Raw genomic sequence first — 26,709 nt, 5'->3', positions numbered from 1 at the left:
AACTACAATTCTGACAATTGATTAATTAATGTATTTGTTATTCAATTATTGTTTTCTATTAACTCAATTGTCTACCTTAATAAAGACCCTAATAAAACTACATTTTAACCCTCATTACATGTATATTTGTTATGTTCTAATGTGGCATTTTAATCACTATCTATGTGTCCCCATATTGCTGTTACTTTTAAATCAAGTTATGTTGGTGTTTCTGTATATGTACTAAATTATGTCCATAATTAGTTTGTCCAAAATGTGTAACATGTATACCTACCCTGATGTTATGTGTGATGTTTTAATCGAACAACATTAAACATTCATGCATTTTCACTATGTGTTATTTTACTCAAAAACACACACATTCACACATCAATCATTACCCCTCACCTCAAATGACAAATATAAATTACATTACACATCTGTATGTACCTACCCTTACAAGCCCTCTAATATATTTATTATTCAAAACACAGGCAATTTAGAACACAATAGAAACTTTTATTTCTAACAAAAACAATAAGGGGGGGGGGGGATAAAAATAAATTAAATGCGGGCCTCCAGTAGGCCAAAAAGTATTTGGAGATACAGGAGAGTCAGGACGATCTCCCGCATCAGGGCTGCCACCTCCTCCTGCTGCTGTTCAGTGTCTGTAATGAAGGGATAAAACAAAAAATTAATATATAACATACACAAATGTTTGTTGTATTTGTACATAATAAAAAGTTCAGAGTTATGTGTGAAGGCCACATACATTTTGAAACTACATTGAAGATGGGTCTGCTGTAAACACAGTACTAAAAAATAATATGTTAACACACACATACTGTACATAGTAAATAACATTAATTAAATTACTCCTTCTTGAATGTATGTATGCTGAGACCCAATTGGTAGTTTGGTTTTGGGGGACTGTCCTCTAACCTCACAATTAGGCTGTGCTATTTAAGGGTTATGACATTGTTGTGGCTTAAGCACTCATTACTATTTTAAATTTAGGACATTGCTGTACAAATTATAGGCCTACAGCTATGTTTGTAAAGCATGCATCCGCATGGCCTCACACACTATTAACAAAACAATCTCTACATTTATGTTGCACATCATGCTGGGAACTGGAGTTACCCAACACCTGGAGCCACATTACTACCACACCACTAATGTCGGATATCTCATTGGATGTACTGTTATGTCAATTATTCAAGGGGTGAGGCATGGCCACACTCAAAAAAACCACCAAGGGGACCCTTGTTCCTGGAGAAGGACAGGACACACCTCATGGTCGCCCTGCAGTGATATGTTGCAACTAATGTTGATGTTGGATACACATATGTGGTTGTTGTGATTGTTTATGTGTAGAAATGTGTAGGTAAACATTAGACACATTATTTACTTACGGCTACTTGAGCCATCCTGGTCGCCGCTGGTTGGCTGTGCGGTGGTTGGGGGGGTCAGGAGCAAGGGGGATGGGATGGGAATTTGGATAGAGGTAGTGGGTGTGAGTGGGGATTGGAGAGGTTTGGGGGTGGGTGGTGGAGAGGTGTAGGGGGGTTGGAAATGGGGTGGGGAGGGGGTGGGGGTAGGGGTGTGGGTGGGGGTGGGGGTAGGGGTGTGGGTGGGGGTGGGGGTAGGGGTGTGGGTGGGGGTTGGGGAGGGGGTGGCGGTGGGGGTTGGGGAGGGGGTGGGGGAAGGGGATGGGGAAATTGTGTGGGCCCCAGCTTGAGCCATTGTCTCGGCCTCCTCTTCCTCCTCCTCCTCTTCCTCCTCCTCTTCTTCCTCCTCCTCTTCCTCCTTCTCCTCTTCCTCCTCCTCTTCTTCCTCCTCCTCTTCTTCCTCCTCCTCCTCTTCCTCCTCCTCCTCGTCTGGCTGCTCCAGGGCTGCCTGCTCCTGGGCTGCCTGGTCCCGGGCTGCCTGCTCCCGGGCTTCCATGCGTGCCCTTGCCCGTGCTGAAATGTTCATGTTGATGACATAGAAATCGAAGATTGGGTTGCATAAAAAAGGGGGAAAGAAAAATTCACATTAGTCATGCTCATAACCTTCCAAATTATCATTGCTGTTATATTTCAGACATTTATCATGCAAACTAATTGATATGCTACACCCAAAAACTGAGCAACTACTTAAACCCCCCCCTATACACCCCCTATACCCCCCTATACACCCATATACACCCCCTATACACCCATATACACCCCCTATACACCCATATACACCCCCTATACACCCCCTATACACCCCCTATACACCCCCTATACACCCATATACACCCCCTATACACCCCCTATACACCCCCTATACACCCATATACACCCCTATACACCCCCTATACACCCCCTATACACCCATATACACCCCCTATACACCCATATACACCCCCTATACACCCCATATACACCCCCTATACACCCCCTATACACCCATATACACCCCCATACTCAGGAACATATTTATAAAAAGTACAGAAAACATTTGCAAAAAAACGCTGACATACTAGTAATAAAAACTTACATCGGGCAATATGGCGGCGAAGTGTGCAGAGCAAAACTGGCTGCCGCCGGCGCAGGTCTGACCAGCGCCGCTCCACTTGCCCCAGGCTTCTGCAGACGCCGGTCGTGGAGTAGATTAGGCGGCGGGCAGCAGTATACGCCCGCCGCTTGTCCATATTACTCACATATGGGCCCCTGGGCCCCAGGTGACGGTCCATGACCTCAACCAAGGCCAACAACTCCTGGGTCGAAAACGGCCTAGCCCTGGTTGAAGTCATAGTGCCAATGGCGCAGTTAATAATTGCAGGTACATATATCACTTTTGGTGCTTGCTGATTGGTCTAAAAAATTGTTTGTTTGGTATTAACTTTATTAATCCTTCTTACATTAACAAACTGGATGCGAATAGAAACTTTCGCGGAACGTTCCGATATACACAGACCAAAACCAACAGCAAGCATTCAATGTATAGAGAGGAACTGTATATACAGTGTGCGAAAAATAATACACGCAACCGTCTACCTTATAAATACGCTGCTTAAAGGGGGCACAATACACCGATTACCATGGAGAGCCGTACTGTATATACAGTGTGCGGAAAATAATACACGCAACCGTCTACCTTATAAATACGCTGCTTAAAGGGGCACAATGCAACATGTTGGTGTATGACAATTTCATACTCATTACATATGTAAGGAAAGCATTATAACGTGATGTTTTGAAATGTGACTCACAAAGCATACACGAACTCCAACAGATACCAGCTGACAACACTCATCATTGGAATGACAGGTGCACACATTTCACGCTGCAGAACACAATGCTCCACAACCTGTGTATGTGCATATACAGGTGATTGATCAGGTGCGTGGAGACCTGCGTAATTTAAGCGGCAATTATCGGCGGGAAATATCGGCGTAAATGAGCAAGTACATTGCGGGGAAAAATATACGCCCCCTTGTTCATGGCGGGAGATTAACATATAAATATTCAGTCAGATGCAGGCCACAATTGCTGCAAACATGTCTAGTTCAGACGATTCCGCAGCTGAGGACGCTCTCCAGAGAGCCAGAGCAGAATCCTTGCTGGAAAGGTTGAGGCAGAGGGAGCAGGAGAGGACAAGGAGGACCCAAGACCAAGCGGGCCCCTCAGTAACAGGCCCTGTTCAACCTCCACCAGCTCCACAAGGGCCAAGCAACCAGCCAGAACAAGAGGTTGCATCTCTCCAAACAGGTGTGACCCAGCAGGTGCATGGTGAGAGAACTGGGGCCACCAGAAAACAAGCTGCAACATCGAGGGTGAGGACTGAGCAGGATACCACCACCAGAAAGAGAAACCCTGCATTTGTAGAGGCCGAATTAAGAATTTTAGTGCCCAGAGCACGCAAATGGATTGAATTGCCAATCAGGAAGCCGGGTGCCAGTGCAAGGAGAAACCTTTGGGACAAGATAACAGAGGAAGTGAACCAGGTGTCACCAGTGGTCAGAGATTGGCAAGCGGTGAAGAAAAGGCAAGTGTGTTTGTCCCCCTGATAATGTCATATGTGTGTACATATGTTACATGTATGTTTTGAGAATAATAGAAAGGTGTGTTTGTAGATAGTGCTACACTTCAATGTCACATGTGAACACAACCATGTCTAATAACCCACATTGATATATGAAACATGCACCATTGGTGTGATGTGAGGTTATGGGCACAGTTCTGCTCATGTGAAGTATGTGATGGGACAAGAGAAAGTGTGTTTTTGAAAGAGTTGTTGTAAAGGTGGCCATACACGTTACAATTATTGTATACAATATTGTATACAATAATTGTAACGTGTATGGCCACCTTTACATGTTCCATATGATGCAACTGAAACAAGAATGAGCAAACTGTGCACATGTAGCTGGTGAGAAACTACACATCCTAGTATGCCATCCCATAGTTAAATGACTCCATAATAACCACACTGTCAAGCTATGGTGGAATGTGTAGTTTCACAACAGGTGGAGGTGCCTAATTTGGCCAGGGATGATGTCATTTCTGCATAGTGATCTATGTATGTGCATTTAGTGGCCTAATAAATGAGATGAGACACTGAAATGCCTCCTAATGGAGACATTAATGTGTGTGTTGGACACATATGGATAAAAAACATAAGATCACCCACACTAGGAAATGTAACGTAGTCATGATGTTCACTAGCACAGTGGTGCACATATCTCATGGTGATATTTGTATTTTTAAACTTGTAGGTGGACCGACTTCAAAAGTACACTGAAGAGGAAGATGACTGACCGGTACAACCACAGCATGTCCACCGGGAGAGGTCCTATGCCCGATACTTTGGAGTATACCCCCCTGGAACAGGACGCCTTGGACGTCATTGATGTGGGCGAGGTCAGAGGGATCTCCAATATGGACAGTGAGCTCCCGGCGGAGGTCTTTGATGCTGCTTTTGATGGTAAGTCACAGTAATGCATTGTATTTTGAAAGAGAATTTTTAGTGCGTATGTGATGGTGACATTGTTTTCAATTATTATCCTAGCAGAAGTAGAAAGCCAGGATGTACCGGCAGCATCTTCCTCTGCAGAGCCACAGGTGGAGCAAGTGGTCCAGCCTCCACCAAGACGTCGCCCCCAGCCCCAGCCACAGGAGACATGGGATGAGAGCGTGTTGGTGATGCTGGAGAGGATCGAGCAGCAAGGGGTGGATGCTGCGATCCGTCAACAGCAGGTGGCGGAATTTCTGGCGGAGTGGAAGGCCACAAACAGGCTGCAGTGTGAGGCCTTGAACCGCATTAATGACACTCTGGCGGCTGGCATGCTAAGCATTGGCCAACACCTCAGCCGCCAGAACTTCTTGCGGAGCAGCTGACCACCGCCAGGTCCCTAAGGGACAATCCCCCATCTGCTGGCCCACCCCAAGCTGCTCCCCAACCTTCCACCTCTGCTGACCCTCCTGTGTCCACTAGGGGAAGACGCCGCAAGCCAGCTGACCCAAAGGCCCCTGTCCCCAAGGCCCCATCTAAAAGGGGGAAAAAAGGGCCCAAATAATGAGACCTGGTTCACTTCCTCTGTGGTTGGACCCCAAATGTTTAAATTGCACTGGACATCCACTTCCTGAGTTGGCCATCGATCCATTTTCGTGCCATGGGCATTAAAGTTCTTATTTTGACCTCTACAAATGCAGGATAAATTTTTGGTGGTGTGTATCTTGCTTAGTATTCACCCTGGTTGTTGCAGTATGTATTCTGGTGTCCCCATTTCTTTCACCATTGCATTTGCAGGGTAACACATGTTTGGAGATATGCAACCTCTTGTTCTGGCTGTTTTTTTTATTTTTGTGTCTATTTTATTTGTTTATTTGATTTCTGACATTAAAGTGTTCACACTTTAAGCTGTGATGCTGAACAGCAAATAAATTTATTTTACCAATTAAATCAAAATTGTTGTATGTGTAATTTCTTGTGTGAAACAAATACTAGATTTATGTGTACTTACTGACCAGGGTATTTTTGAACATTTGTTGAAGTGTGGTCGAAGTTTCCCATGTGTAACCCTCTCCATGGCCATTCCCATGTTCCTATCCAACTTTTCCCTGCTAATTAGTTTGTGTCAGCACATGTGCAGAGCAACTTAATAGGTGAGAAAGCAGTTTGTGTGCAGGTGAGGTAGCTCCTACAGTAGTAGGTAAAAGCAGGTCCAGAACAATGCTTTCCTCATGGAGTGGGTGAGGCAGACAAACAAGGGTGAAAAGGTAAATTTGTGTAGGAATGCATATGTGTCCTCCCTAAAAAAAGATGTGTGAATGGGCCAAACATGATAAAATTGCTTGTGAACAAACATGTATAAGTTTTTACATATATATGATTGGACAGTATCATAAGCAGATGTAGGAATCCTTTGTTAGAGAGATGTGAGTGCAATAATGTGATTGGTGGCATCTTACATCCAGAGTGTAGTCAAATCCAATTCATAGCAGATGAGATAGTGGTACAGTTCTGTATTTTGGGTACTATACAAAGATTGTGTGCAAAATAGTGGTCATGGGCTTAAAACATTGCTGAAACATCCTTTGTAGGTGTTAGATGTGGTTTATGTTATTGTATCCTAAATACAAAACCTATGTTTGTATTAGAGTGAACACGTTGACACATGTCGACTTGTGTAGATTGAGTGTGCTACTGTGTAAAGTCTATGAAAGCACGTAGTGAATGTGTCTAACTGTTTAGCAAATAGCTACCTTAGCATAAATAAGGAGGTCTTAAAAAGATTCTTACCTTAAATTAAACAAACCTTTAAATGTCGAGAAGTATAGAAAGATAACCTTCCAATGTGTTTGAGTGCTGTGTGTGGCTTGCAGGTAGTGAAATCATGGTTTTGACTTAATAGACTGCAGCATTGCTTATTACATTCAGGTGTATGTGTTTGAGTAGGAATCAGCGTTAATTAGCAAACTCAGCCGCACGCTGGCATGCGGTATCTGTAGGGGTGGTTTGAGATGGCGGTTGGCGGCCGCCTGTTTTGTGTCAGAAATGAACGGTGCCTTAGTCGATCGTGCGGTAGTAGCACCGCTCATTTTTGGTGCACACCCCCGTGTACGCCCATATTTACGCCCATTTTCCCTCATTATTTCGGCCGCTCCCTTCAACACGCCCCTATGCCGCCCCCAATACCGTACACTCGCGTACAGGTTTTTTCGCACGTAGAGACCCCGTCCGTAAGCGTTGGTGAGTGGTCGCGCCTGCGCATTGGCGAATGTACGCATGCGCAGATCATAAAAAATCCCGGGACGTACGCGTACGGCCCGGCCGCTCCAACCAGAATAAGGCCCAAAGTCCCCGACTATGGGGATTATTTTGGTTCACTCTTTCTGACAAATTCCTTCTTAGATGGACAAAACCATGTGTACTGCAAGGGGGCAGATGTAACATGTGCAGAGAGAGTTAGATTTGGGTGAGTTATTTTATTTCTGTGCAGGGAAAATACTGGCTGCTTTATTTTTACACTGCAATATAGATCTCACTTTGAAGTAAAACCCCCACCCAAATCTAATTCTCTCTGCACAAGTAACATCTGCCCCACCTGCAGTGCACATGATTTTGTCCATTTAAGAAGGAATTTGTCAGAAAGAGTGAACCAAAATAACCCCCATTATGCAGAGCTTCAGCAGGAAGAGTGAGTTGGCAAATATTGATTGCACATGCTATGAAAGCTTGTTTGGCTTCCACACCTGTGGCCAGTTCAATGTTATTTTTATCTTTTTTTATGGACATTCTGAATTTTTGAGCAAACTATAGTGACTTGGAAGAGGTACATAAATACAATGGGACACGGATGCAGAACACTAATATGGTGTCCATGTTGACTAATGGCGACATAGACACCAAAAAACCTTAAAATCGTGTCCCGAGTCGACCATTCCCATGTTGACATTTTCTTTGTCTCAACCTTTTGTCAATGCCGACTTACACCATATCAACCTATTTCATTTGTCGACCTAACCTTTTTATGAATTGGCCTATTGCCTCATAGTGATGGACCTATTGATTGTCGACTTAGATGCAGAGTAATATTTCCGCTCAGCTACTGCAACATGTACCAGGTTTACAATTCCTTTTACATAACTATTCTATTTATTTCGTTTTTGGGGTTTTTTTGTATTTCACTTCAACATTACCTCCTAATATCTCACAGACATTGCTGTCTCTCATTATATGTCCTTGATGAATGTGACAACATTAATAAATTGTCTGTTTGGAGAAAATAAGATAGTTGTACACAGATCAGGTTAGCGTGTCACCGGTTTTAAATTACACATAGGCCCTTATTCAGATCGGAACGGTACGGCCCGCGTGCGGCCGTACCGCCGATGTTTTTGGTCTGCACATGCGCAGAGGTGAATCTGCGCATGTGCAGCCCCCTTCGCCGCAGACGGATTTCGTCCGCCGCAAAGGGGGCGGATAGGGGCGTGAGAGGCATCATGCCCTCATTTCCCTATGTGTACGCCCCGCGTTTCATGGGCGTTCCCATGCAAACGCGGGGCGTATGCATGGTAATGAGGGCATGACGCCACTCATGGGGGCGGAAAGCTGACGTCGCCGGATGTCAGCTTTCAGCCCCCATACAAGCTACCACACGGACGATTGTCCGTGTGGTCTTAGCTTGCGGGAGCTGCCGCGGCGTGCGGACCTGCCTTCGATGGTCGACGACCATCGAATGCAGGGGGCAGCTCCCACCATGGTGGAGGCGTAGCCTCCACCATTTTAATGCGGATCGCCAGCCGTCCGTGTACGGACGGCCGTGGCGATCCGTAGGGTGGGCGGGGATTGGTTTGTGCGGCCGGAGCCCCGTGTGCGGCTCTGGCCGCACCAACCAGAATAAGGGCCATAATCCATTGTTTGACCTCTTAATTGGATAAACTAGTGCCAGATCCACTCAACTTTACATCTTTTTGTTGTAAAACCCCAGCAATGATCTCTACTTGCCCCAAGGGCTGATGCTCATATTCTAAGATGAATTGCCAACAATTCTCATTAACATCTGTAGCTAGTAACATTGATACATGGATTCTTAATTATAAATATAGGCATTTTACTAAAAATAGCATTTGAACAAACACCATTACTTCTTGTTTTTTTATGGTGTTCCTGGTTAAAAGCGTGTACCCAGATATACCCCTTTTACATCACACAAAATTACCGGGTTCTTGCCTGTTCGACCCGGTAATTGGTGCGATGTGAAAGGGGTTACTGGTTACAGTTAACCGGTAGCAAGACGGCAATACTAACCGGGAAAAAATAAGGGTTCTTTCCGGTTCGTTGCCGCATTGCTGTGCAGTGTGAACGGGTTAATCAGGTCGAGGGACCCATTTTCCGTTCACATTACGGAGGAAGCGCTGCCTCCTCCCCTGCCCCCGATGACACTCCGACACTCTGCCGCGCACCCAGATGACGTCAGTGAACCAGCAATATTGCCGGTTCGCTAATGCAATCTGAACAGTCTGCACATGTAGGGTCGCACCGGGACTGAACCGTTTCAAAGTCCCGGTGCGACCCTGCATTTGCGATCTGAAAGTGGTATAAGAGTACCAGTAAGAGTTCCATGTTCCACTTATAACGAAATTTGTACTGTACTTTATGCTGCACTTAGGGGTAAATTTTATAAGATGGGAGTTCTATTTAAGATGGGTTGTTGCCCAAAGCAACCAATCAGATGTCTTCTTTATTTAGCTCCTTCAAAAATATATTAGATAGAATCGGACTGTTTCCCATAGCAACATCTTATCTTCAATAGAACGCCTTTCTTGGTAAACTAACACCTTTGTGTTGCACTTTGTGCTGCACTTTGAGCCTGACTCCGGATCTATGCGCAGAAGTGCGGAAATTGCTATATGTTGATTTCCGAACTTCTGTGCATTCTTACGCTCCAGAGCACGTACAGTATGCGCAAGAACTGAAGATGCAATAACAGGAGATCACAGTTTCATTGCCAGTTGGGGGGCAGTGATGACATGATGGGGGGCAGCGACCGACCACATAGCAGGTGTGTTCAGAATGCTCAGGGGGGGAAGGGCCGCAGTGGCTGTATGATGTCAAATGCAGCCTCTGCGACCGGAAACATGCCCGTCCTCCCCCGTGCGCTTGGCTAGGCTGCACAGCCAATGGGCAGATGGTAATGCGCAAGCGCTTAGCTCTGTAGCAAAGCGCTCACACTTGAGCAGGGAGGGATCGGTCGAGCGGGGTGGCCTTGCCCTGTGTTGGGTGCCGTGCCCGGTAGCCTAGTAAGAAGCCAGAACTTTGCTTGATCATTGGCTACGTTTCTGCGATTATAGATATACGTTGCTAATTTCTAGTAGGAAAGAGTAAGTACTGGTCACACACAGAGGTACTGACAAATGATAATATATTAAACTGAAAAATGGATATAATTGTTGGAAATGAGAAAGTTAAAAGGAAAAGACAAGAGTCCTATGGAAAAGGCACAAAACTGAGACATATAGACAGCTATAGAAGTGTAACAAAGAAAAGCTGATCAATGTAACTCTGTACCGTGACTACTCATATTACCATAAAATCAACATTTCCAATGTACACATGTTTCAGGAGATGTGGTCATGACTGGGGGGGGGGAATATTTTCCTATGCACAGCAAATTTCCTTCTAGTGCGTGCATTAAGCTGCAGACCGCTACAACACTTTTATTCCCCATATTTACACTATGGGGCATAGAGAGTCCTGTATCAGCAGAAGTGGCGCTGCATTAACTACTGGTATAATGGTCCTGCAGCAAGGTTCCCAGCTACTGTATTTGTGCATGTGCATAAGAATCATCACCAGGAACATGGGGGGAAATTTACTAAGACATGTATTTACTTCACATGTGATGTTGCTATGGGCAACCAATCAGATCCTGTCTACTATCTTCTAGAGGGTGCTAAATAAATAAGAAGTAGATTCTGATTGGTTGCCCATAGCAACATCACATGTGAAGTAGTATACACATCTTAGTAAATTTCCCCCAAAGTCTGGTCATCATATTCATACCGACCTGACCCTCTCCATGAGGGAGAAAATGCTCTGTTCCTGGACTTCCCTTGTAATGTATGATTGCCATCACCTGTGGGGAGCTGGGTAATTGATAAGAAAGGTGTCACCTCAGGTGATGGCAATCATACATTACCATACCCTCCAACATGGCCCATTCCATTAGGTACAAAATGCTCTGTTCTTGGACTTCCCTGCCAATGGCAGTTGCAGATGTGAGCCTGCAGCACAGGCCAATATTCAAAAAGGGGAGCCACACGTACTGCCACCCCAAACATAACTGTCCTGGGCTCACCGACAGTTGATGTGACCTCCCCCCCCCCCCCCTTTGAATTTTGGACTGTGCTGGAGTCCAACCTCTGCAACTGCCACTGGCAAGGAAGTCCAGGAACAGAGCATTTTGTACCTAATGGAATGGGTCATGTTGGAGGGTATGCATTAACAAGGAAGCCCAGGAACAGAGCATTTTGTACCTAATGGAATGGGTCATGTTGGAGGGTATGCATTAACAAGGAAGCCCAGGAACAGAGCATTTTCTCCCTCATGGAGAGGGTCAGGTAGGCAAGTATGATACACCTGCATATATACAGAAGACTCTGGCACTAACCTACCTGCACTGGCTGCTTGGGAGGAGGGGGCCCAAACAGAGACTGTAATCCGACCCCGTCCTCTCTTAATACACCCCCTGCTCTGAAGAGGTGAATATAAAACATGGGCGCACTGCACCAATTAACAAGATGGAAAGGGACAGAGGTGTTACTTATCCGGTGCAGTACTTTAGAGTCCATGTGCACACCTTCAGAGCACGCCATGTGTTTGTGGGGGCATGGCTTCACATGAGGCTTCACATCCCGACACCTGCTTTTGTCACTACAGGGGTCCGAGAGTCTGAGCTGCCCTGGAGACTGCTGTGGCTGCAGTGGTGGCTCCTACACCGTAATAGTAGCCAGGTGTTGCACGCAATGTCACTGAGCAGCATGGGCTGGCTGGCAACTTTCAGCCTGGGGGGCTACACAAGCAAGTGGCCCACCACCATCGTCATCATTTCACCACCCTACCATGCAGCAAGGATTAAACAATCATTTTCCCCCACACACACATACACCAGAAATGGGGACAGTGCGCACAGAAGGCGCGTTGCAAAAATTTACATTGTAATGCCCATTACACATAATACCAACACCGTAATGCCCATTACACATAATACCAACACTGTAATGCCCATTACACATAATACCAACACTGTAATGCCCATTACACATAATACCAACACCGTAATGCCCATTACACATAATACCAACACTGTAATGCCCATTACACATACCAACACCGTAATGCCCATTACACATAATGCCAACAACGTAATGCCCATTAAACATAATTCCACACACTGTAATGTCAATTAAATATAGTGCCACACACTGTAGTGCCCATTACACATAATGCCAACACCATAATGCCCATTACACATAATCCACACACTGTAATGTCAATTAAATATAGTGCCACACACTGTAGTGCCCATTACACATAATGCCAACACCATAATGCCCATTACACATAATCCACACACTGTAATGTCAATTAAATATAGTGCCACACACTGTAGTTCCCATTACACATAATGCCAACACCATAATGTCCATTAAAAATAATTCCACACACTGTAATGTCAATTAAATATAATGCCACACACTGTAGTACCCATTACACATAATGCCAACAACGTAATGTCTATTTCACATAATGGTAACACAGTAATGCCCATTACACATAATGCCAACACTGTAATGTCCATTACACATAATGCCAACACCGTAATGCCCATTACACATAATTCCATACACTGTAATGTCAATTAAATATAGTGCCACACACTGTAGTGCCCATTACACATAATGCCAACACCATAATGCCCATTACACATAATCCACACACTGTAATGTCAATTAAATATAGTGCCACACACTGTAGTTCCCATTACACATAATGCCAACACCATAATGTCCATTAAAAATAATTCCACACACTGTAATGTCAATTAAATATAATGCCACACACTGTAGTACCCATTACACATAATGCCAACAACGTAATGTCTATTTCACATAATGGTAACACAGTAATGCCCATTACACATAATGCCAACTCTGTAATGTCCATTACACATAATGCCAACACCGTAATGCCCATTACACATAATGCCAAAAACCGTAATGCCAATTAAATATAATGCCACACACAACATAATGCCCACTACACATAATACCAACAATGTAATGCCTATAAAACATCATCAAAGGAATATCGCTTGTTGCCAGGGGTTACATGCTTCTTGCCAGGGGTTTCATTCTTGTTGCCATGGGGGATTTACATGCTCATTGCTAGGGGAAATGACATGCTGTTGCTATGGAGTGCTACATGCTCATTGCTGGAGGAAGGGGCATGTAGCACTCCATAAGGGGAGTGCTGTTGCCAGAGGGAGTGATATTTTTTGTCAGGTGGGAGACAGGGCACTTGCTCGTCGCCAAGGGGTTCCATACTTCCATTTAAATAGCGTGCCAGTGCTACCCGAATCCGGACTTCCGGGTAACGCTGGCCGCGCTGTTCTCTTCTGATAGACACTAGGGGTATGGCGATACCTCTAGTGTCTGTCTCCTCCAAGGCGGCAGCCATTTTTGCAGGGGCCGTTACCTTACATTCGGCAACCGGCAAGCCAGTGTGTGGCAGTGCAGCTGGACACGGAGCCCGGAGGCGGCGGCTGTGGCAGCAGGGGACAGCCGGCCCAGCCCGTACATACCGGCCTGGGTGGCATGTGGCAACCTGCCCCCTGGCCCAGCCCACCCCTGCTGAGCAGGAACTAGCATTTTGGTGTCACCCCTCAGCGGGTAACACCTGGATGCGGCCTGCACTCCAGTAGTCAGGGCCGGATTAAGGGCCTAATGGGGCTGGAGCTGAAAATGTTCAAGGGCCTATAATGAGAAGTGGGGGAGGTGATGCCAAGAACAAATAGACCACAAAAAACATTAAAAACTTGTATCAACTTTTCCTTGTGTTGACCTTGTGTCCTTTTGTCAAATTTGACCTACACACTGTCGACCTATTAATCAAGCCTAGAATTCAGCTTGAACAATTTGCCAATACGTTTGATAACAGAGAACAATAGCAATGTCACATTTCTGAGAGGTATATTTAATGCCGTTTTGGTGAGCTATGATGATGACCAGTGCCTATTGCTCGCCGTTATAGCCCGCCCTCAGTACTCAACCCGCCCCCCCCTGCACTTGCCCTTTCTGCCTCGCTGTTTCTAAAAAGCGGGGTGGAAACAGCGACTTTGGTTGTCAAAACAGCGAGGCTGGTGGTTATATGCAGCGGCCTCTCTGCATTAGCGGCAAACCTCGCCATTGTGGGGAATCCTTGCCGACCTCTGATGGCGTGGATGTCCCTGGAACATAGAATAGGTTGAGCGGCCGGCGAGGGGGTTAGACGGCCATATAAACCTCCTTACCGGCCGCATTGAATATACCCCTTTGTCTATCGATGTTTGTTGTAAAATAGATTGATCAACATCAATCCAATAGAACAGTCCTGCTACCAATCACAGCATGCTCACCAAAACATTGTACAATTTAATATTACAAGTTACACAGTAATATTATTCCACTCGTTTTTAACCCCTTCCCGACATTTGACGTACATTTACGTCATGGTCGGGAAGGACTTCCCGACACATGGCGTAAATGTACGTCATGAGTTCTAACTGTCACCGCGTCTATAGACGCGGTGACAGTTTGGAGATGTCTGCTGTCCCTGACAGCAGACATCCCACCTCGCCGCCCAGGGGGGGCAGGGATGCCCCCCCCGGTCGGCGATCGCTGTGATTGGCTGTTCAAATCTGAACAACCATTCACAGCGTTTCCTGTGTTACCGGCGGCTAAGCCGCTCGGTAACACAGAAAACGGTGGTGATCGGTGCTGTTAAATACAGCACCGATCACCACCGATGAGCAGGAGCCCCCCCACCCACTCACCCGGCAGCCCGGCAGCCCGGCAGGTCCTCACTAGGGGAAGCGCTGAGCGCACGCAGCGCTCCCCCCTCCCGCCCCCCCCCCCCCGCCAGGCTCAGCAGCAGCAGCAGCATGAGCTGCTGTAAAAGTAAAAAAATAAATAAAAGACACACTGAATTATATATATATATATATGTGTGTATATAGACATATATATATGTGTATATATATATATATATATATATATATATATGTGTGTGTATATATATATATATATATATATATGTGTGTATATATATATATAGAGACACATATATATATGTCTATATATATATATATATATATATACACACATATATATATATATATATATATATATATATATATATATATATACACACATATATATATATATCTATCTCTATATATATATATATATATATATATATATAGAGACAGATAGATAGAAAGATATTCCCGACATATGACGTATATATACGTCATGGTCGGGAGGTACTTCCCGACCGGAGACGTATATATACGTCATGGTTTTAACTGTCACCGCGTCTATAGACGCGGTGACAGTTTGGAGATGTCTGCTGTCCCTGATTCCCAATCAGCGATCGCTGTTATTGGCTGTTCAAATGTGAACAGCCAATCACAGCGTTTTCTATGTTACCGGCGGCTAAGCCGCTCGGTAACACAGTGATCGGTGGTGATCGGTGCTGTTAAGTACAGCACCGATCACCACCGATCGCCAGCCCCCCCCCACCCTCCCACCCGGCAGCCCCCCCTCCCACCCACCCGGCTGCCGCAGTGCCAGCACCCCTCCCACCCCCCCACCAGCCGCAGCGCCAGCCCCCCTCCCAAAGCTGGTGAGCAAAATGGGGTCACATGTGGGGGGGTTCCACTGTATTGGTGCTTCGGGGGTCTTGCTAATGCGACATAGCACCCACCATTCATTCCACCACCAAATATCACTCCTTCCCTTCTGAGTCCTGCCATGCACCCAAATGGTATTTTTTGGTCACATGTGAGGCATTGCCGTACTCGAGAGAAATTGGGGCACAGATTTTGGGGTGCTTTGTCTCCTTCATTCCTTGTGAAAATGAAAAATTTTGAGCCAGAAATGCATTTTTGTGTAAAAAATTACATTTTTTTACACAAAAATGCAGTTCTGGCTCAAAATTTTTCATTTTCACAAGGAATGAAGGAGACAAAGCACCCCAAAATCTGTGCCCCAATTTCTCCCGAGTACGGCAATGCCTCACATGTGACCAAAAAATACCATTTGGGTGCATGGCAGGACTCAGAAGGGAAGGAGTGATTTTGGATTTTGCAGCACAGATTCTGGTTGAATGACCCCTGAAGCACCCATACAGTGGAACCCCCCCACAAGTGACCCCATTTTGCAAACTACACCCTTTAGGGAATTCATCTAGGGGTATAGTGTACATTTCAAACCCCCAGGGGTTTCACCAATTTTGATACAACTGAGCTGTGAAAATGAAAAATTAAATTTTTTCATTTTCACAGCCCAGTTGTATCAAAATTGGTGAAACCCCTGGGGGTTTGAAATGTACACTATACCCCTAGATGAATTCCCTGAAGGGTGTAGTTTGCAAAATGGGGTCACTTGTGGGGGAGGTTCCTAACTTTTAGCATCTTATGGTGCCTAGAAACCTACATGGTGCCTAAAAAATAATCTCATAAAAAGGAGGCTCCAAAATCAAGTAGGTGCTCCTTCTATTATGAAGCCTGTGGTTTGGTCAACGTGCACACTAGGGCCACATATAGGATATTTATTAAAACAAAAGAATTGGGGGAATCAATTTTTAGTCACATTTCTCTAGTAAAATGTACTGTGTTCCTTAGAAAAATGTATTAAAATTGCAAATCTGCAAAAAAAATGAAATTTTGAAATTTCACCTACACTTTGTTTTAATTCCTGTGAAACACCTAAAGGGTTAACAAACTTCCAAAATGCTGTTTTGAATACTGTGAGGGGTGCAGTTTTTGAAATGGCATCATTTATGTGGGTGTCTCACATACAAGTCCCTCAAAGTCACATCAGAACTGAACTGGTCCCTAAAAAAATCAGTGTTTGAAATTTTCTTGAAAATTTGAAAATTTGCTATTCATATTGTAAGCCTCCTAGTGTCCAAAAAAATTAAAAGGAAGTTGAAATAATGATGGAAACATAAAGTAGACATATGGTCTATGTTAGTTATTAACTATTTTGAGTGGTATGATTATTTGTCTCACAAGCAGAAAATTTAACATTTTGCAAATTGCAAAATTTTCCATTTTTTTCCGACATTTTGGTATTTTTCACAAAAAAACACAGACTGTATCGACGAAAATTTACCACTAACTTGAAGTACAATGTGTCACGAAAAAACAATCTCAAAATCACTGGGATAAGTAAAAGCAAAAAAAAGTTATCCCCACTTAAGTGATACCTGTCAGATTTGAAAAAAAGGGCTCTGTCAGGAACGCAAAAACTGGCTCTGTCAGGAAGGGGTTAAAAACAGAAAAATGACTTTTCATTTTTGCATCATCTTCTGCACTTTGCGGGTTATGGCCCTTATTCCGGTTCACAGGAAAAGGCAGATTCCTTTTCAAATGGACAAAATTATGTGAACTGCAGGTGGGGCAGATGTAACATGTGCAGAGAGATTAGATTTGGGTGAGTTATTTTGTTTCTCTGCAGGGAAAATACCGTCTGCTTTATTTCTACACTGCAATATAGATCTCACTTTGCAGTAAAACCCCACCCAAATATAATTCTATCTGCACAAGTAACATCTGCCCCACCTTCAGTGCACATGGTTTTGTCCATTTGAGAAGGAATTTGCCTTTGTGAGTGATCCAGAATAAGGGCCTATATACTCTACAGAATATTTGTTTCTGGCCAAGGAATAGAAACGGCATCATCCTCATTGTCTTATATTGTCTCATGGTATAATATATTCTTATGCGATTGTTTGTATTTTGGGGGAAGGGGGGCTGAGCAAATAACAATTCAGTGGCGCATTATTATGACATGGGGTGGTGGCAAGAAAGAATCTGCAGCCCATGTAATCTACCAGCACAGGCCATTGAAAGTCTTGGCTGTGAGATTAATTCTGCCATCGCAATGAGTTTGAATCAGCTCTTAACTCACATTGAGATGAAAGGCACAAAGCCTCTCTCCAGGACTGGTCAGCAAAACCCACTGAGATCAACCGACTGGGGAGGATTAAGGTATGTTCATCTGCTGGCTCATTGGCAAGACAGGCAGTCTCAAAAGAAAAACAATAATTAGTGATAATTGCTTGTGTCCAAACACAAGCATTAAAGCCTTTACCCTCTTTGGTACTTTGTGAGCTGGAATGAAAAAGACACCCCCTGTTTTGACAGATGGAGAGGCGAATAGAATTGGTGACAGATGAAGTGAGATGTACTCAGGCATTAGCAAAGGAAAACCAGGAGGTGGGGGGGGGGGGGGGGGGGGGCTGGACTTCTGGGAGACACATGGATGCAGACAGTGAAATACTGGGAATGAAAGGTGAGGAATTGAGGAGCAGGAGACACTGTCAATAATCCAGGAAAACAAACAGAAGGGAAAGTGGGAGAGTTACAGAATGGATACAACTCTCTTTCACTTTCTGAGTCAGTCGTAACACAAGTCATTTAATTAAGTCAAGACTACGGGTCCTTCTTATTTAATCCAACATACTGCTGGAAACATTCCACTAAATATATATCTTTTTCCTCAAATATTCAAATGAATTAGACTGAAAAATATTTTTTTTATCTGCATAAACTATGCGTTGTTTTTATGTTTCATTTTGTTGAACCTCCTTTATTTGTTCTTTTTTTAGATTTATTTTGTATATGGAAAAATGCACTTCCTACTCAGAGGTGTCACAGAGGGGGGGAGGTTCAGTGATTGCCCAGGCAAAGCATCTGTAGGGGTCCTGTAATGCAGCACGGAGCAGACACGCAAACTGTGATGTCTGACCATACCCGGCAATACAATGGTCATGCTCATGGAGCAACATACATTGTGGTCATGCCCTCCCCCCATCCCCCCTAACATACACACACTGCCCCCAGGCACACCAAGAGCCCACCAGGAGTTTCAGCGGTCCTTTATCTGCTGTAGGGGAATGTAATGTTTTTGTCTTTTGCAGAAATCGCTCAAAAAATTAGCATTCATTATTGCTGTGTATGATTTATAGTCTGAAATTTATTTTTAGGTTATTTGTTATTGCAGGGACACTGGCTAAAACAGTGACGTAATACCTAAGGTTTAGCAAAAGATCCGCGGGAGCGCACATCCGATCGATATCAGCTGATTTGTGACCGATTATCTTTGACCGATCGGTCGGAAATCGACCAATCAGCAAAACAAATTGTTCTAGTGTGTGGGCACCTTAACACTATGGGGGTAAATTTACTAACGCTTCTATAAGTGAAGAGTGGGGAAGTTGCCCATAGCAACTAATCTCAATTTTTAAGATGCAATAGAGAAATAATAGCTAAAATCGGTACTTATGTATTATCTGGGCGCCCGATTTTTTCATTGCATGCCATTACCCTTGGCATGCGATGCGATTTTTCATTGTAAAGACCTGCTTTTTAATTGTATAGTCAACCATGGGTGATTTCATACCCCCACTATCCAACTACGCATGGAGTTGATTTTATATAGTGTGGCGAGCGCAGCGAGCCACCGAGCCTGAAGCGTGGCGAGCGCAGTGAACCCCGCGAGGGGACGCGGATTACTTTACATGTATTCTGCGTCATACCCCCACTATCCAACTACGCATGCAGTTGATTTTATACAGTGTGGATGCGATGCAATGAAAAAATCGGGCACCCAGATATTACATAAGTACCCTAAAATCTGATTGGATGCTTTAGGCAACATTCTTTTCACTTTTGGGGGGAATTTTACTGAGATGGGAGTTCTATTTCACATGGGATGTTGCTATGGGCAACACCCTTAGAAGCTTTAGTACATTTACCTCTATGACTTTACTTTTGGTTTGGACTATCCTAAAATACATACTCATCCATTGGGCCGGGCTTGTGCAAAGATTAATTAGCAGAGAGGAATCCAAAAATAATGTGTTTCCGTAACCCATAGACCACAACTTCTAATGACACCAGAAGGTGGCTTTTAATAAAGTGTCGCAATATTAACGTCGTGAAGACCCTGCCATTTACACATGATTTGTAGGGGAACTTACATTGATAGTAACAGAGTAGACAGAGAGCAAAAAGCACTTATAGGGTACTACTACCATTATAATATTCCTTCTACAAATGGTAATGCGCATAAATACAATCAACTATGTTACTCTCTCTTGCGTTTACAGGTATGAAACAATAAAATCCCAACTCTGTCCAATCCACCCAATGCTCACACGCACTGGATAAGAGTTCTAAATAAAACTTATATGGGTTGAGTATCCCTTATCCGAAATGCTCGGGACCACAAGCATTTCGGATAGGGGATTTTTATGGTTTCGGTCCCTCGATAGTCCCATGGAGTCCCCCGGCATCCACGGCAGCCTTAAGGATCTTCTTCAGCGGTCCCAGGGGGGCATTGCGCAAGTTTACAGGCATGCTGGTGACGTCACTGGCGCACCCACGCAATGCACTCCTGAGACCGCTGAAGACGCTGAATAAGCTTCGGAAAGGCCACTGTGGACATCGGGGGATTTGGTAAGTATGGAAAAAGGGACGGGGGGGGGGGGGGCAAAAAAAATCCAAAATATTTTAAAAAAACACAGATAAACATTAACAGCATACATATGAACAACGGGACATGGGACACTATGAAGGTCGATAGGGCCTAGGTTGACACATGAAAGGTTCAGGCCCTGAAGAAGATCTGCGAAGCATACACCGGCATCAGCCGTGCGGACGTCTTCCATGTGTCTTCATATTCGCACTGTGTTGTCTATCAGAACTTTTTAGAACTCTAATGTGATTGTGTGTGTAGTATTAACTGCGCTGCAGCGCCATTATATTGCTTACTGTGCTATTTACTAGTCCTTGCCAGGACTCTAATGTGAAATTCTTACCACTATTGATTTGTACTGCTATTATTGCAGTTAGGGGATCTGCCTAGAGCACCACAGCACATTGCAGCTAACAAGTGTGCAGGGTGCTGTACCGTTGGGTCAGCCACCCTGACACTTCACAGACTGCTTAGATTGGCAAACGAGTGTGTTATGATGAATTAACCTGTTCAACTAACTAAGCCAGGAATTATACTCATGCAACATCAACTATTAAAGTGTTACGAAATAATGATGAGACAGCACCCAACTGTCCCTATTCCTGAGGCATATGTATGAAATCATATCATTAGATCTCCTATAATATAAGAAAAGCAACTCTGTCTCCATATTCGATACAGACTATTGCTACAAAGTATATCAATACTGCTGACGTATATGGGAACCAATATATACTAACTGTTCCACAGATGTAAGGAATGACTGGACCATCTGGTACGTTAAGGGTTATTCCTCACGGCTCTAGCATAACACAACGCAGTCATAAAATTGACATCAAACTACACCACTTTCACCCCTCTATAGATTAATAGACCGAATTATATGGTCTGTAAGATTTCTTGTACACACACACACACAGATTGGACCCCGAACACCAGATTGTATACACTAGCCTAGTTTCCCTCATATATAATAGGCTACACAGCCATCATCAATTAAGGGACCCACTTACGGCAGCCTACTCGAGCTCAGGAGGTCACTTCAGAGGGAATTGACGCATGGGAACACCGCACGTGCTTTTTAACTTGCACTTTCTCACTTTGTTATGTTATATGTTATATGTAGTTTGTCATACTTCGCAGTTTTTAGCATAATCTGAAAAAAGTTACATTTTAGCGTATCAAATTTTTTTCTTGAGGTGCACCACAAATCTTTCATTTAGTTTCTTTGTCATTACTTACCCTATGTCCTGTGGTAGCACACCCCTGCCTTGTATAACATTACCATATTACGTACTCATACCCAGCAGGGGGTCTATTCAGGGCCGGCACCACCACTAGGCAGCTCTAGGCATTTGCCTAGGGCGCCGGCACCTGGAGGGCGGCAGTTCACCCCTCACCCCCAGCATATAGCTGGCGGCGTCCCTGCAGTGCTGGAGCAGGCAGGGGTGTCCGTGGTGCGGGGGTACCTGCGGCGCTGTCACTGTATAAAGCTGCTGGCGGCAGCGGGGTCCCTGCAGTGAATAGAGAATAACTAGCGCTATGCGCTCCTATACTAGGGGTAAAAATCTTAGAGATTTTTTGGTTAAAAGCGATGTCATCTTTCCCATACCAAACAATCCGACTTTTTTGGGTAGACCCAAAGGAGGATGTTACAGGTGTTGCGGTTGCACCACCTGTAGCTACATGATCCCAGGGGACACCTTCTGTCACCCATATTCGGGCAAAAAGTTCAAGATTTTTCACAGGGTGGGTTGTTCCACTCGGTATGTCATCTACTTGATAAGTTGTCCATGTGGCCGACACTATGTCGGCAAGACGGACAGAACTTTTAAAGAAAGGGCAGCTGCCCATCATTCTGCCATTAAATCTGCCATCAACACGGGCCGCAGCGAACAACCTGTAGCGAGGCATTTCCAGGAGGCAAGACACAGCTTGACATCGCTCAGATACCGTATTATTGATCATGTTCCCCCCTTGAAGAGAGGGGGTGACAGATCATTACGGCTGTTACAACTTGAGAGCAGATGGATATTCCAACTAGACACTTTGGTCCCGAAGGGCCTGAATGAACATTTGGGCTTGTCCTGCTTCCTGTGAGGGTTCGCGATTTGCTGGTGTCCTAGGTCACGTGGTAAACAGGCCCCCACTTTCCTATTTGGGGGATAGTGACCTATCATACATGGGGCACAGTGGGGGTGTAGCGCACCCGCAACAGCAATCTTGTACGTGTGCTTGTTGGGTTATCCAGTGGCACAGAATCTGGACAACATGTCATAGTTAACATAATTACCATCGGTACATGATACCGCTTACAGGGTTCAGCAATTATGAAACATTGTGCCTTTGCATGTAGGTACTTGCAACTTGCTTTTAATTTGACTGTTTTGTAAGTTATCACTTTGCACACACTTCATAACAATTTTTCATGGTTATGTCATCTTGCCTCACAGGCACTGCACGGCGGGTCTGCAAGGTATTGCTATGCAAGCCTGCAGGACATGGCACAGCACACTTTACTAATGATTTTAAACTGCATATTTTCACTTGCAATGTTATGGGCAACCTTTGCTGATATATAAGCACATCTCTTAATGTATGTGTGTGTATTTTTATCTATTTTTCAGATGTCACTCGTTTTGTATGATCAGGGGGGCAGGACCTCTCGGTCTCCGGGCTGAGCAGACTCCAGTGACGTCATCATTAGACGCCCCGGGGACGCCAGGCACGGAGGACCGACAGGACGCTCTCAGGTATTTATATCTGCACTTTACACTTTGTTTGGTTGGTTTGTTACACTTTGATAAAGGGGCCAGAGAGCTCCGAAACGTTAGTGGAAGAAGTTGTCTCCAGTCTCTTCATTTGCGAGTGCCGCCGTCCCCCCCACCCGTTGTATACTGTGTCGGGAGTTCCCTGACACAAAGGAGGGCACCGCTTTATTTGATTTATCCCTGACTACAGCCACCAGCCACTTGGAGTGCCGCCCCTACAAATCTATATATATATATATATATATATATATATATATATAATTTTTGTGTTTATTGTATTGTGATACATTTATTCTTTTATACTTTATTAAAAAATTACTTGTGAAAATTGTGTCTAGCATACTTCAGACCTATATGCACCTTGTAATTAAATAGTGCAGAAAATTGGATACATTTATTGCATTTCTGTAGTTAGAGTCCTATATTATAGGAACGTCATCTAACTAGGTGTGATTACACAGTCACACCACCATATCTGCTACTGAAAGTATAGAAATTCCTTATTTTAAGGTATAAATTGGTCACTAGTTTAGTGATCAACCATCTTATTTAGCGCCCGAAACAGGAGGGCAACCTCAAAAGAAAAATTATAAATGGACAGACAGTGGCACTCAACAAACTGACAAATTCAGCGGGTGTGGTACAGGGGTCCGACAGTCGGATCCCAACAGTCATTAGCCCGATGTTGGGATCCCGACTGGCCGGACCCAGACAGCATGGCGAGCGCAACCCCGTCCGGCACCCAATTCAGCAGCAGGTGAAGCCAACATTTCAAACCTTAATTTGGTTCTTCTTCTTGATGTCCTGAAGAAGAACCAAATAATAAACCGGATTGGGCAGTAGGAATGGTGCAATGGTTAGCATTACTACCTCACAGCACTGAGGTCATGGGTTCAATACCCACCATGGCTCTAACTGTGCGAAGTTTGTATATTCTCCCCATACTTGCGTGGGTTTCCTCCAGGTACTCCGGTTTCCTCCCACAATCCCAAAATATTCTGCTAGGCTAAATGGCTCCCAATAAATTAACCCTAGAATGTCTGTGTTCGTGTACATGTGGTAGGGAATACAGATTGTGAGCTCCACTGGGGCAGGGACTGATGTGAATGTTCAAATATTCTCTGTAAAGCGCTGCGGAATATGCGTGCGCTATATAAGTAACTGTAAATAAATAATAAAATAAATAAAGGTTTGAAACGTTGGCTTTATATGAATTTGTCAGTTTGTTGAGTACCGCCGTCTGCCGCTTGTTTGAACTCCTAAGCGGGTATGGAAGGCACCACACTTTTGGTGCATTGTTAAGGATGTGCTGCTCCTGTATGGACTTTATTGATACTACATTATATAAATAGTTTTTTCCTGCTTATTAAATTCTATGATCTAGCTCAAAACTTGTATTTCATAGTACAATGGCTGCATCGCTATTTCCTTTATTTTGGTTATGATTCATTTCGAATGAAGAAGTTAATAAGCAAAGTTACCGAAACATCATTTGTCTGAAGGCAGAATGTGTCTAATTGTGCAGTATCCTACTCAGCTAACAATAAATAGGAACTTAAATTTTTTATGAAATCTCTTTAGCCCTCAACATTAAAAGGGATTAGGAGCCTCTAACACAAAGGTATTCAGCTCTTAGAACTGCTCTCAACAAGTTATATGGAGTACTATAAATTGAAATGACACCTTGTTTTGCTGGGTAGATGGAATACGTATTTTATATACTGGCTCAAAGCAAAACAATAGACTGTTTACAAGAGCATAGCCAATCTCCAGTGCTACATAGTCCAGACGCTGTGCAAGCCTTGTACTCCAATCTCGTGTTTGCAAAACAAGGACACTGCGAAAGCTTTGAAAGAGAACAAAACAAACAATGAAGGGATAGTGCAAGGGCACAAGAGGTTTAGGGTGCAGGTTCCTTGTGAAAAAGAGGATTAGAGAGACACACAGAGGAAACAAGTAGGAAATGGTCCTTAGGAAAGCACCATAAACTGTCTAACTTGGGATAGAACACAACATATAAATATATTTACTTATATAGACAAAACACACATATAACACAATACATACATAACTAAATATAATCAGTTTACACTAGTAAAATAAGAAGTATTTATTAGATGTTTAATGTAGCACGTACTTGCATATTATCCTGGAATAGCCAGAAGGCTCTTGTGGAGCTCCTGGTTACCCAGAAGAGTGGGCAAGTCACCCACAGCCACTCGCTAATGCCACCCAGCCTTCCACTTACTAAGCAACATGGGCGAACAGGGTGGACGATGATGCAATTCACGCTAAATGGCATCATTGTAGCCACACCAGCTGCAGTACAGGTCTGGTAATATCAGCATTGTATAGAGGGGGCATGGCCTTGATGACGCATACATGCAACCATGCCCATGGCACCATACCCTTTGCAGCATCATGGCCTTCACACCACCTCCTTTAGCAAGCCATGCCCCACAACTTTCCCTGTGGTGCCCAACTGGTTGCCCCCTACCCCAGTCAAAATGTTGGCAACTGTGACGCAGAGAGGACAAAGGGGCAGATGCATTAAGCCTTAACAAGAGATAAATGCAAGGGTGATAAGGAGAGATAAATGTCCAGCCAATCAGCTCCTTACTGACTTTTTTTTTCAAACACAGGCTGCAACATGTCAGTTAGCAGGTGATTGGCTGGGCATTTATCTCTCCTTATCACCCTTACATTTATCTCTTGTTAAAGCCTAATACATCTGCCCCATTGTGTGGTTCAAAAGTGTTGAATTCTCAGAAGTTCCAGCACATGTCAAATGCAGCAGCGCCATTTTTTGGCATAGTGACATTCATGCATCTACTTGAGGACATGGGCCTGCGTCCCTCCAATAGGTGCAGAATCTAAGTAAGCGATTAATGGCCTGATTCTGGTTCACATGCAAATGCAAATTCACTTCCTAATGGCCAAAATCATGTGCACTGCAGGTGGGGCTGATGTAACATGTGCAGAGAGAATTAGATTTGGGTGGGGTTTGTACTTCAAACTGATATCTATATTGCAGTGTAAAAATAAAGCAGCCAGTATTTACTCTGTACAGAAACAAAATAACTCACCCAAATCTAACTCTCTCTGCATTCTCAAATCTAAGTGACTCTCAGGTCTCGCAGGGCTTCATCTTAGTGGACCAGCTTTCGCAGCACCAA

The sequence above is a fragment of the Crinia signifera genome, chromosome 1 (assembly GCF_055691185.1).
Source record: "Crinia signifera chromosome 1, ASM5569118v1, whole genome shotgun sequence".
Classification (NCBI taxonomy): Eukaryota; Metazoa; Chordata; class Amphibia; order Anura; family Myobatrachidae; genus Crinia; species Crinia signifera.
This window is presented reverse-complemented; position numbering follows the sequence as displayed.